This window comes from Saccostrea cucullata, unplaced genomic scaffold, assembly GCF_032062105.1.
Source record: "Saccostrea cucullata isolate Sc308-1 unplaced genomic scaffold, CSIRO_AGI_Scuc_v1 ctg4625, whole genome shotgun sequence".
Taxonomy (NCBI): Eukaryota; Metazoa; Mollusca; class Bivalvia; order Ostreida; family Ostreidae; genus Saccostrea; species Saccostrea cuccullata.
The window spans coordinates 195,945-208,972 of record NW_026924950.1 but is presented as its reverse complement, the minus strand read 5'-3'; the positions used below and the strand labels follow the sequence as shown (position 1 = coordinate 208,972).

The following is a 13,028-nucleotide window of genomic DNA, read 5'->3' as shown; positions in this document are numbered from 1 at the left end:
TCTTTAACTGTTTCATATAATAATTGAATGAACAATATTTGACGGGAGTATCATGCTGAGGCGGTTTACTTTATTATTTTTAAAATGAATTTGATATAAATTTCTATGGATTAATTTGATTTTGATTCTGTATAATGTTTTTTCAACAATCAATTTGCAGTTGCAATTTATTTTTTCAATGAAATAAAAAAAAAAACTGTTACAATGTATCAGTCTTCATGTTTTATTTGGTTGCACCTTACTTTCATTAATTAAAAAAGAATATAATGTGCAATTAAAATTTCACTCAAATTGTTTTTATGAAATTAGTGAACACCTCTTAATATATCCATAAATATTTTTGAATTTGCACCTAGCTACTCTGAAAAACCCAGCGGGGGTATTCGTCCCTAGTGGACAGATCTAGTTTGTTTTATGGAAGCTATTCCGTCTGCTTCGAACATTTTGGTCACCCCTCGTATAATTAAGAGAATATTATCATAATTTTTTGCTATGAACACATGCCACATTTTGTTTAATGAATATGTGTCTTTGTTACTAAAAAAACATTTTTTCATTGATAACGATGGAAAGGTTTTTTCAAACATTTTATACAGATTTGGCGCTAAAGAAACTGGAAAAGACTTTTGAAATGTTATGAAATGTTACGGAGACAAAATACATATGTTTGCATTCAGTGTAATTTTCCTGATGAAATCCATTAGAAATCCCAGACGTTCAAATTCATAAAACACAAATGAAAGCTTTTCACCGCGCGTTAGAATACACAGTAGGAACTATATGCATTTTCAATTCTCGAGGAACACTTAATGTACAATGTTTTATTTCAAGTTAATGAAAATCTATAACCCTGAAAATTAATGTAAAATGCAACAAAAATGCGTTTAAAAATTAATTTGTCACTTTTTCCTTGCAATGTTCGTGTGCGTTATTTAACTTTGAAACGTCACAAACGGATCGTACGTCAGTTAAGCACATCAGTTTAGAGGGCCCCTCATTAACATTAAAAATTGAGAAATAAATAATTATGACGAGGGAAAATTAGAGGATGAAAACTTAAGCATTGAATTCATATTTCATAACGCGCGGTATTCAATCTGTTGGTACGGCCAGGTGTGTTATAGGACCGACTTCATCCGAAAATATGAATTCAATTCTTACATGCAGCATTTGTTTTTCAATACCGAAAAAAATTTCGAGCGATGAGAAATGCATAGTTAGGGTGTCAAAAAAAACAATCATGTTTATCTAATACGTTTTTATTTTGGCATTAATTTATAATATTTCAATATTCAAGTAGAAAAGTTTTTTTTACTAATAAAAATATTATTTAACTAATGATCAATAGGTATGATGCTCTACTCTATTTATGGTTATTTTCGCTCCATCATATTTTCGTCCTTTCATGCTTGCAAACAATTTTGATCCACTTTGATTTCTCCAAAACATAACTCTGCTTTTGAAAATGCTGTCTTTTTAAACATTTGTCTAATTTTAAATTCGCTTACGAGCAACGGTAGTGAGACAGGAGAAAATAACACGGAGCGAAATTTTCTATGCATACAGTAAACTTTACTTTATAATTAGGTTTAATTTTACAAATATAAAAGAACATTGTCTCTTTTTATTCTATCTATCTCTCTGTACTATTCGCCCTCAAACTGCGTACTCTGCTTATTCTGGTGCTTAGTTATCAGTAATTCTAGTAACTCGACTAGGTTTAGTCCACACTGAAAAAAATATAATTATGTGAATGTTAACTTTTTATGATAAATCATATTTACTCCATTTTTCTTTTGTATTTAAATGAAGGTTTGTATAAAAACATAAATAACTTCATTCAGTGCTAAAACTATGTCTTTTTTTGCACAATTGAAAATACCTTATAGTTATAACAGAACTGGACATTCAGGTATTTTTTTTTACAAAGAAGTCATACAATTTTCTAATTTTCCTTTTTCTCAATTGGAACTTACCTTGATTATTTCCCCTTGTTCTTAGCGGAAGTATTGCTAAGTTATATGTATTGCTTGGCTCTTCTGCACCTTCTTGTGAAGAATCTTAAACATGCATTGATATTTTTAGAAAATATATCACTTGCATTTAAAACATGTAATTCTTTATTGTTAGCAGGTGATAATTTTTATTATACAAATATAAATGCGCCTGCCTCACTGGAAATTCTGTTAAAATAATACATATCCTGTCTACAATGCAATGAAAAGGTTTGGTTGTAAATGTATAAATGGTGCGATTTAGTTACCAGTTGTTGCTCATCTCTTATGCTTGGGAAACCATTAGGGTTTTAAAAAATGTTTTTTATTCTTTTTTTCTGCACTTTTTCCGCGAGTGTTGAATCTGCGCTATCAATTAAGGGGGGAACCTAATAGGGCTAATAGGCATGCTATGTGAATGTGTGAAACAAAAGTGTGCGCTGATGCGTCAATGTACATGCCCCGTGTGTAATTTTCAAATGACATAATTAAAATAGCTTTTACCCCGTGGCCAGATGTTTTATGAAATGCTCTGTACTCAGTCATTTGTAATCAACCATCAGGGGATGCTTACTCCTCTATGACACCTGATTCAATGTAATCTTTTTAGAGGTCCGTTTTAGCTCAGCTTCCTATGCGTACTGATTCAGTGGAACACTTAGCCTAATATAACTGTTTTTATCTTCATAATTCATTCCCTGAGAGTGATCGGGAGGCCCGGGTTCGATTCTCGTTCGCGGCGGCGCATCAAACCTAAGACATAAACATAGACAGTGACTGTTCCTTTGCCAAGCATCAGAAGTGAAAGCCTCGGGTCTTAACCTTTAGAACGTAGGTCCCATGTCGTTGTGTGCGTTAGCACGGTAAAAAACACTAACTGCTCAAGGGTCCTGAGTGCCGAATAAAGGTCTTTTCTTTGTTGCTTTGAAGCATACGGTGACATATGAATGAAAAATTCTCGAGAGGGACGTTAAACAACATACAATCAATCAATCGTTCCCTGAGTTTTAAAACATTGCTCTATAACACGACGTGTTACTAAAAGATATACTAATATATAATTTTTTGAAAGTATGAGAGGTCATATGACTTACATGTAGTAGATAATATCCAAGTTATTGGTGGGTGCACAGAGTGGGGTTCAACAGGGAGAAGAGGGGCTGTCTTGGAAGCCGTAATGAGTACCAATTATTTCAACAGTTTAGTAGTCAAAAGGGACGATGGTGACTTTTGGCAAATAGAGCATTTAATGGACAAGAGAGAAAAGGGAAAAATAATGTACATAACAAGTCCAAATGAAGGATATCTTTCCTTTTTTTGAAAACAGATTACTATAAACAACGTTAGCCTACTTTAAAAAAAAATCTAATGAGTAAGGAAAGTTATGATATAATCATCAAGGTCACGTAAAAAATCTATAAATATATCAAATATTTTTCCTAAAAACATATTAGGCCATCTTGAAAATAATATTTGCTTGCCTTCCCCAAATTCTGGGTAAAACAATTGGGTCGATAGTGAGGTTGTAATTTTTTTTTCCAGAAAATAGCAATATATTTGTTGATACATCATGTGTATATAAAAAGATATTTACATACAACATAAAAATATATATATTTATTGTGTGCCGGAATGCTGGAAAAAAGTTTGGAGTCGGGTCATTTAAATCATTTGGTCAGAAGAGGGCAACCAAACAATTCTTCAAAATGGCCCTACTTTACCTGTTATGAGGTCATAATGATCTTGCACCAGTCGTAAATGCAGCCATCCCCGAGCACCTTGGTCTGCCTTGGCTCTAATTATTCGGTATACACCACAGTTGTTATAATTAGTGATGTAAATATCCAAGCCATATAAGTCAGCTGCAGCTTGGAAAATGACAGCATCAGCCTCCTCACCATTTTGTCTTTGTTCGCTGTTTAACATGTAATAAGAAACTGGTGATAGTTGTATGTATATTTGCCTTTTTACTTTTCATAGAATTACCAGAAATCAGTTGTTAAGATTAGTAAGAGGCTAGAAAAAATATCAAAAAATTAGTCAGAAATATATAACAAACAAATGCTAATAAGGAACAGTGAATTTTATGCAAATAATGCTATTGTTGATAAGAAATCTAGCGGAATTCAATAAAATCTTTAACATATGTTTAAGTTGAGCCTTATAAATACAGTAAGAGGTACTGTTAAACTCACTTTCTTCTTAGGACAATTCTTATGGTTACTTGCAGCATCACTTTCTTACAAAAATATCAAAAATTTATTTGCTTTTACATACCATATGCATTTCTCGTATGCCCCTTCTCCTTTATAAAAGATCAAGGACGAGTACCTATCTTCGTGGTTAGACAAAAAGTTTAAGATTTCCTGACGTATAAATCTTTGATTGTCCTGGTAATACAGGAGGGATGATAAGGACTTAAAGAAAATGTCCCCAACTCCTACAATACAATGCAATGCCATGATGATTTTTACAATATACTTTAATTTTATTATTTAATATTGTATATGATTCCTTCCATAAGCTTTTCTGATGTTTTATTGTCCATCGTCCGTCCGTCGATCCGTCCCTCCGTCTGTAATTTATTTTTATTTCCAGCTTCTTATAAAGAACCAGTTGGCGAATTTTTACCAATCTTGGCACAAATAATACTTGGAAAAAGGGGAGTTTAAATTCTATAAATGAAATGTCCAGCACTCTTTAAAGCCGAGAAAATATAGCTTAAACAATAATTTCCAATCCGCATTTCTTCTCTCTATCCTACTAAACATTTGGGTGTGTTCTGATACATCCACTCTGCCTACTTTTTTTTCTTTTGATATATGGGTAGCCCAATCTTGGGGCAATCATTATACAAGATGCACATAATTTTTCCAGTCAAATGACACAGGGACAAACCAGAAAATGTAAAGGCTACATATATTTACGATATGGATTCTACGGGTCTCTCCTCCAAAGATGACGGCCGAAGGACAAAACTTTTGAAAAGTGTTGATTCAGCTATTGGGTGGGGTCATCAAAACTTTTTTCAAGAACTACAGTACAGAAAAGCTAAAACTTCTTTGGAAGCATTCTTGACTAGGGTAGACTCTAAATTGTTCAAATTATGAACCCCGGGGGAAGGTTGAGGCAACAATAGGGAAAGCAAATTTAACATGCAAATATACTGAGTATAGGAAAAATCTTTATTTCAAGAACCACTTGACAAGAAAAGCTAAAAACGTGTGTGGATGCATTCTGGGGTAGTGTATATTCTAAATTGTTCAAATCATGATCCCTGGATGTAAGAGTGGCCACGAAAGGGGAATCTAAATATAACATGCTAATATATTGATTTTTTATTCAATTTTCTCCACAAGAACCACCTGGCCAGTAAAACTGAAACTCATACAAAATCTACCTTGGATAATGTAGATTGTAAATTGTTTAAACTATAACCCCCGAGGGTAGGGCAGGGTCAAAATAAGGAATCCAAGTTTTGCATTGAAATAAATTGGAAAAATCTTTTAAAATCTTCTTCTTGAAAACCTCTGGGTCAGGAAAGCTGAAACTTATGTAGAGACATCCTGGGGTAGTGTAAATTGTCAATTATTCAAACCATAACCCCTGGTGTTTGGAAAGGGCCAGAATAGGGACTCAAAATTTAATCTTGAAAAATAAAGGATTAACATAAATCTTTAGAATTCTTCTGAAAAATACTGGGCCAGGAAAGCTTAAACTTATTTAGAAGTATCTTGGTATTGTGTAGATTCTAAATTGTTCAAATTATAATCCCCAGGGAAGGGCGGGGCCAGAAAAGAGAGTCTATGTTTTATATCAAAATATGCACGAATTTTTTGTTTAAAAAAAACTTCTCAAGATCACTGGGAGAAAAAAAAAACTGAAAAAAACATAGAAGTATTCTGGGGCAGTGCTAATTCGATACTGTCTACTTCATGACCCCTGGGCATAGGGTGGGTCAACAAGATGTATTACAAAGGGGGGAAACAGCATGGTTAAATTTACTAAGGTGAGCCTTGAAATAATTGATAACCTAAAGCATTTTTGGTAGGCTAAAGTTAGACCCTTTTAAGTTTAATAAGCATATATATAATATATAATATATAATATAATATAATATATTATATATCCAGGCAATCTTTATATTGCCAAATATATCTTTCTTAACAAATAGATAGATTAAAAATTTGCGAGAACTTTTACTAGAATGTACAACTTTTAACATGAGTCTATTTTTAGTGAATTTTAACATTTTTTACGTAATACATGATAATTAATTTTCGTATGGACACAAATATTAATATGTTCAATATATTAAACCTACTTAAAAATCGGCAAAACCCTGTCATCTTCAATACGCTTACATCAAACCCAGAAAAGAGGCCATTTTTTTGTTGTCGAAAAATGAAAATATTTTTAGGTCACGCATGATTGCTATATCCAAAAAAACATTTTTCTAGATTTGGATATAATTTGAAACATTAACAATAAATGTGTAAATTAAAAAGTCAACTTCACATTTTAGTAACTATTTATTTATCATCGAATGATATTTATTGGATTTTAAAGGCGAAAGTCAAAGAAAGTGGGATGTTTTATTCTCACCGGAAATGATGGCCCCTTATTTACGTGTGTATGCATATCTACAATTTTGATAATCCATTGTGGTACATTTTACTCTTCACCCAAAGGTCATGATTATTTCATATATTTCATCTCTAGGTCCAGTCGTTCAGTTCATGATCAGAAGAATTTTACCTATTAAAATACATTTCTAATAATGACCTCACACTAGATCATAATGTAATCAATTAAGACTATTTATGACTTCAAGATGCTTTTAAAATACTCAGTATGTTAATTTTGTTATTTTCCGGTAAATCTTGAGATTTATTTTCTGTTTAAAAATGAATATAAGAAATTATTTCTAATTATATTACTCAGAACTTACGCTCAAATGATTTATTTTCTTCTGGTCAAGGAGTTTCTTAATAGTTTTTATAATACGTTTATTCAGAATATAACTTTGGGCAATACAACCCATCAGTATATAAACAAAAACAAATATAAAGAACGAGTGGCGAGAGTCTGCGGGGGTGGAACCCCTAGTGCCCATCTGTCTGACTCCCATATACCAACAAATACACAATATATTTTAAGATCTCCATTATAAAATGAAAAATAACTTTAGTACATGTGTATACAACCGGTAATACATGTATACATATAAATTAAATACTTCATTATTTCTTAATTTCATCGCATGGAGAATTAAATTTCCTAAACCAATTGAAATCCTGACATCCTGAGAGCTGAGTAACTGAGTAAGCTTGTACATATTTGGCGATCTGAAATAATATGGTCTGATATATTTTTTTTGAAGTTTTATAAACAGGACATTCAAGCAAAAAATTACATGTATATTCATCTTCTATACAGTAATCACTACAAAATTGACATATTCTATTGCTTCTTTCAATTTTCTGATATCTTCCTGTTTCTATATTTATGTTATGGGAATTATATTCATAACTGGGGAAATCTTCACATATTTTTATTTCAAATCGCTCGACCACATCATCTTTTTGATATTGATTTGAATGTAGAAAGAAAAAATATTAAACTAATAATTCTACAATAAATACTTCATTCCACAGACAACAAAAACTAAAGAATAATGGATCAGGAAATTAGGCTTGCACAAATTACCCTAATCACTGACATTAATACTTTGAGTTTGATATCAAAATGATTGCAGAGTTTTTCAATGACATCTTTGTAGTTGCTAGATTATAACATCGAGAGAAAAAAATTGTTCGAATTATAATGGGTACAAAATATGTTCATTTATTGTTTCATGGTTATATTCCTGTGTCACTTCAAAGTTTAATTAGATTTAGAGAAGAAGGTTCAACCTGTGATGACTTTTAACTGAACATTCAGTTAATCCATATTTTTTTCGAAATTTAATAGTTGCGCATATTTCTTTTTATTTGTAAATTTGATTTCGAGGTTATATATAAAAGGAAATAGATGCAACTATTATTTATTGAAAAAAAAACTTTGAAATTGATACATGAATTTGTACATAAATTTTACCTTTATAGGTACAGAGAAGTTATCTCCTATTTTTCATTCCATAGGGAATAAAATGAGTTTTGATGCACTGTTTCATGAAAGATTGATAACTAGTCGACATTTTCTGTATATTTATTTAATTTCGTAAACATTAATCTGTCTTAATTTTACGCTAGGAGAAAATCCCTCAAAGTTAACTTATACTTGTACTCAATTGTTCTTCTTTTTATAATGAGACAATTTATTTTTATTTTATTGTGGACCATTTGTTTTAGGCCTACAGTCTTAATATTGGACTCTTGTTCTAGGAATGTCATATTTTTAGTAGAATCGTCCTATTGAAATAAAGCGAACCCTTTCTTTGGTGTACATGATGCCATTTCCTGGATAAAGTGTAATCTGTTTGTCAACATGTGAAACCCACCTGTATTTTAGGGTAGGTGTTTTAAACTTTAGATTTTCTTCCTTATATGCCGCATGTGATTTCATTTTCTCACATAAGCATTTATCTTCCCTTTCTCATATTCATTTTCTGTCGAGAGTTTAGTTAATTTATTAATTTCAATAAAGCTACAAAGTATCATGTAGTAAACTATTTCCTTATTTGATGTAAATTGTATATCAATGGGATAATAGGTTATTAATTAAATGCTAAAAACTGAATAAGTTCTTGGCATATTAACTCAAAAAGGATCAATTAATCATTTTATATTCATTGGAGTGTAAAGTTTAGCAAATAAATTCTCTACATATAAACTCTTTTTTTAACAAGCAAGAACTATTGACGTATAAGTTGATGAAATAAAGCCGTCATCAATCTCTCATGAAATCGAATGTTGATTAAAGTTTTCAAACAAACTGTTAAACCGTTATTTTCACACCAAATTGTATGCAGATTTTTAGGTCAAAAAGGAAACTTTTGACGGGCGTCGGCGGTTTGACCAGCAGACAGGAGTGCTTAGTGGCACCCGTGTTACCTCTTATGTTCTTGAAAGTCCAAGTTTCCCCTACTTTCAATTTGTAAACCTATACTTTCAATGTGTATAGTTTCAAGTGACTTTTGAGCTCAACATCTGTTTTTTAATATCCATATTTCCTTTTGAAGACTCGAGGACCGATATACTTTACTAAAATTGTGTAAAATACAGAATATGTAAGCAGTTGTGAAATGTCAATTTAAATGAATGTGTAAATGAAAGAGTGTGTATATGAGCGCATTATTATAACTAGGAGCTTGTTTAATTTATATACACATTATGTTGCTTTTAAAATTGTGTTGACTTAAACACAGTTACCCATGGCTCTTACATTTATTTTTTAGCGAAAACACAACACCACAGAGGTTTTTGTAGTGTTAGAAAGATTGCTCTACGAAGAGGATTTCTTCACAACTAAATTAAAGAAAAACGCAAATGCCATGGGAGAAGAAACTTTTTTCAGTTTTGGAAACTGGAGTAGCGAACAAGGTTTGAGGCAAATCTGTGTCGGCAAAGTCACAACTATTTGTTTTAAACTTGATTAGTGAAGTACATGTATGTATACCAAACATGATGTCTCTATATCCTATAGTTCAACAGTTATGGCAAAGGTATTAAAAAAAAGCTATTTTTAGCATACAGGTTACAGTCAAGCTTAAGGTCACAGTAATTGACCTAGTTGCCATTTGCGAAAACTAATTTAGTTAAAGGAATGAAGCTTATTTCAACTTATGTTATACGATATAACATAACTTGGGGCAGTTTACGCTATAAAACAAAGCGTAAACTGCCCCAAGTTATGTTATATCGTATAACAAAAGTTGAAATCAGCTTCATTCCTTATAATTTAGTTTCAGTGTAGACAATGAGACAATTTTTCCTCCGGAAAAAGGCTTCAAATATAGCATATCTTAAAAGTAACGTCAAGCGGAGGTATGCGTTTTTGACGTAGCTCATTGTGACGTAGGCAAGTTATGTTATACAAATTATTATATGTTGAAATTAAATTATTGGAGTTGGCATAAATATGCAGTCTCAATCGCCTATTGTTCAAAAGTTATGGTGAAGGTATGAAAAGCTAATTTTAGCATATAGGTCAGAGTCAAGGTCACAAAGGCATTGTCCTTGGTGTTATTTGAAAGAAATTAACTAGTGGGGTATGCATATTATATATGAAATCTCTTTCTCTCATGGTTCAAAATATATGGTGAAGGTTCAAAAAAGCTATTTTTGTGTAAAGAAACCAGTCAAGGACACAAGGCCATTGGCCTTGGTGTTACATAAAAGAGCTTAATTAGTCGAGTGCGTATACCAAATATGAAGTCTCTTTCTTTCATGGTTCAATTTTAATTATGGCGAAGGTTTAAGTTTGCAGATAACAGATAAACAGACAAACAGACAGACAGACAAAACAACATACACCAGGATCGCTCGATCCACGTGCATAAAGATGTAGAGAAAAAATATAATCTATGGGGTTTAAAACTAATTTAACTTTGAATTATTGAATTATCTCTCTTTGTTATATATACAAGCAAACAAATGACTTCAACGTTCACAGTTTTCAAAACGAGAGAAAAAAGAGAAAATAACAAGATGTGTTTGTGAAACACTATGCGCCCAGCGGCAATAAAGTTCGAAAAAAGCTATTTTTATCACATATGCCACAATCAAGGTCACAAGGTCATTGACCTTGGTCTCATTTAAAAGAACTTGATTAGTGGAGTATGCATATCATACTAAATATGAAATCTCTATCTCTCATGGTTCAAAAGTTATGGCGAGGGTTTAAAAGAGCTATCTTTAGCATATATGCCACAGTCAAGGTCACAAGGTCATTGACCTTGGTAGCATTTGAAAGAACTTGATTAGTGGAGTAAGCATTCCAAATGTGAAGTCTCTATCTTTCATGGTTTAAAAGATATTACAAAAGTTAAAGTTTGCATAAAAACAGACAAGACAGGACAAAAACAATAAACACCACGGATCAATAGATCCGGGCATATAAAAATAATTACAATAATAAAACAATGTATGAAATTTTGATTTTTCTATTCTTCTGCAATTTAATTTTACATCTTTAAGCATTCCACGACACGATATATATTCAAAGTCTGGCAAAAATACTTTATTTTCTTAGAACTACAATAAAAAAGATAGTACGTATTTTTCTATGTTTAAAACAGAGCAGTACAACAAAGATATGAATTCAATCATTAGCTTTAGAATACATTGTTTTACTTTTTGGTTAATTTTACTCGCAAAATTAGTCTGTCTGAGTTTCTTTCTAGACAAATATTAACGTGAATCTTACCTTCTTTAGATTAGCTGTAGAATACATTGTTTTACTATTTGGTTCATTTTACTCTCGAATCTAACCTGTCTGAGTTTCATTCTAACAAAATTTAACGTGAATCATACCTTCACAAAGAAAAATAAATCCACAAATTTGTAATTTCTTATAGTTGTAATGTTATCCTATCAGAAACTTATATTTAATAGTAAGTTTTGAAACCAACAGGAAGTATTATCGTGGGAAAATGTTGCAACTACTTAAAATATAAAATTATATTGCCCGTATTTGTTTGATATGTTAATTTTTAGTCATGTAGAGACATCGTTTATTATTACAACCAGTGGCCAATAATTGTTAAGTACTTAACATCATAAACATGTATTTAATTTTTTTTAAATGTAGGACAGGTGACTCTACTTTAGAGTTACATTATGGTGTCAAAATCATGTTGTTTTTTAATATCTCTATTATAAAACGAAAGATTTATGAAAATATGAGTATTCAGCAAACTCAACTGTATTTTAAAGCAAGACAAGATTGCAAAATATATGTTTCTGAAAAACTACGGTTTTATCTACAGTTTTGTTGTTGTTGTTGTGCATGTCAAAGTAAAAAAAACTATTAGTGTAAACTAGCAAACAAACAACATTGAATTGGAGCATTATGTTCCAATAATTTTTTTTGGAGTAATGAATTGATTGTTTCTTGTTTTACGCCCAATTCGAGAATTTTTCATTCATGTGGAGACGTCACATGGTTACAACAGACGTACCGGTGTTGTAGAGTAGGATTTCTTTCATATATAGGCAGCTTCCCAGCCCCAGGAAATATAGTACTCTAGAGTAGGGTTTCCCCCGAGAGGAAATCTCACATCAGAGCCAAATTTCCCCCTCTTTCCTTTTTATAGTAGGATTTCCCCCTTGGTAAAGCGTCAATATCAACCACAGCTGCAACGTTTTTGTGAAAAAAGGAAAAAATAAATAATGAAGTAGTAAATGAGTGTTTTCCGACTTATGTCGTTAGAATTTTCCGATATTATATTTCAAATCATGAACTTTCAACCCAAATATTTATTTCTCAAAAAAAAAAACGTAAATCTCCTCAGATTCGTTGTATTAACACCTATAATATCACAGCGGTATATTTGTATATGTTACAGATTTTCAATGTGCAGTTTAACAAGGCTATATAAGGTTTATGAATTCATTTTTTTTCTACAAGAAAGTCATTTATTTTTGTATACCTTTTACTACTTGTACGTTGCTTGAATCCAATGAGCGCAAGAATTACAATGATGTTCAAATGTCCATTTTCTGTAACCAGTCCTTTTTAATCTATACATTTTTTGTCACCTTAAATTCCATTATTGAGAAAAGTTCAATGATAAATTAAAAATTCTTCGGTTAAATTTGTTCATTTTACTCATTTAAACAAGACTTATATGTAAGTTATCATTTTCAAGATATTTGATAAAATTTGTTTGCATTATTCGTCCTTAATACGAAAAAAAGTCTTCTCGTTTTTTTGTAGCGTTTGTTCGAAAAAGTACCTGTATGAAATGAAAATAACGAAGTTTTATTCGATTTTTTATTTATAAAGAACAAGGTTCACTTTTGCCTTATTTGGCCCTGTAAATTTCTGAAAAATTGAAACAGCATAGTTTAATTGACAGTGCATTTGATA

The 13,028-nt window shown here is 31.4% G+C and overlaps 1 long non-coding RNA gene across 1 annotated transcript; it reads right to left on the bottom strand.

The window, feature by feature from the left end:
* Positions 1–1,550: 1,550 nt before the first annotated feature.
* LOC134267716 (uncharacterized) lies at positions 1,551–4,399 on the bottom strand. The gene is made up of 4 exons (XR_009992214.1): positions 4,272–4,399; positions 3,716–3,909; positions 1,977–2,060; positions 1,551–1,730 (listed from the first exon to the last, which is right to left on the bottom strand). It is a non-coding gene; the product is annotated as an uncharacterized LOC134267716 (long non-coding RNA).
* Positions 4,400–13,028: the final 8,629 nt, after the last annotated feature.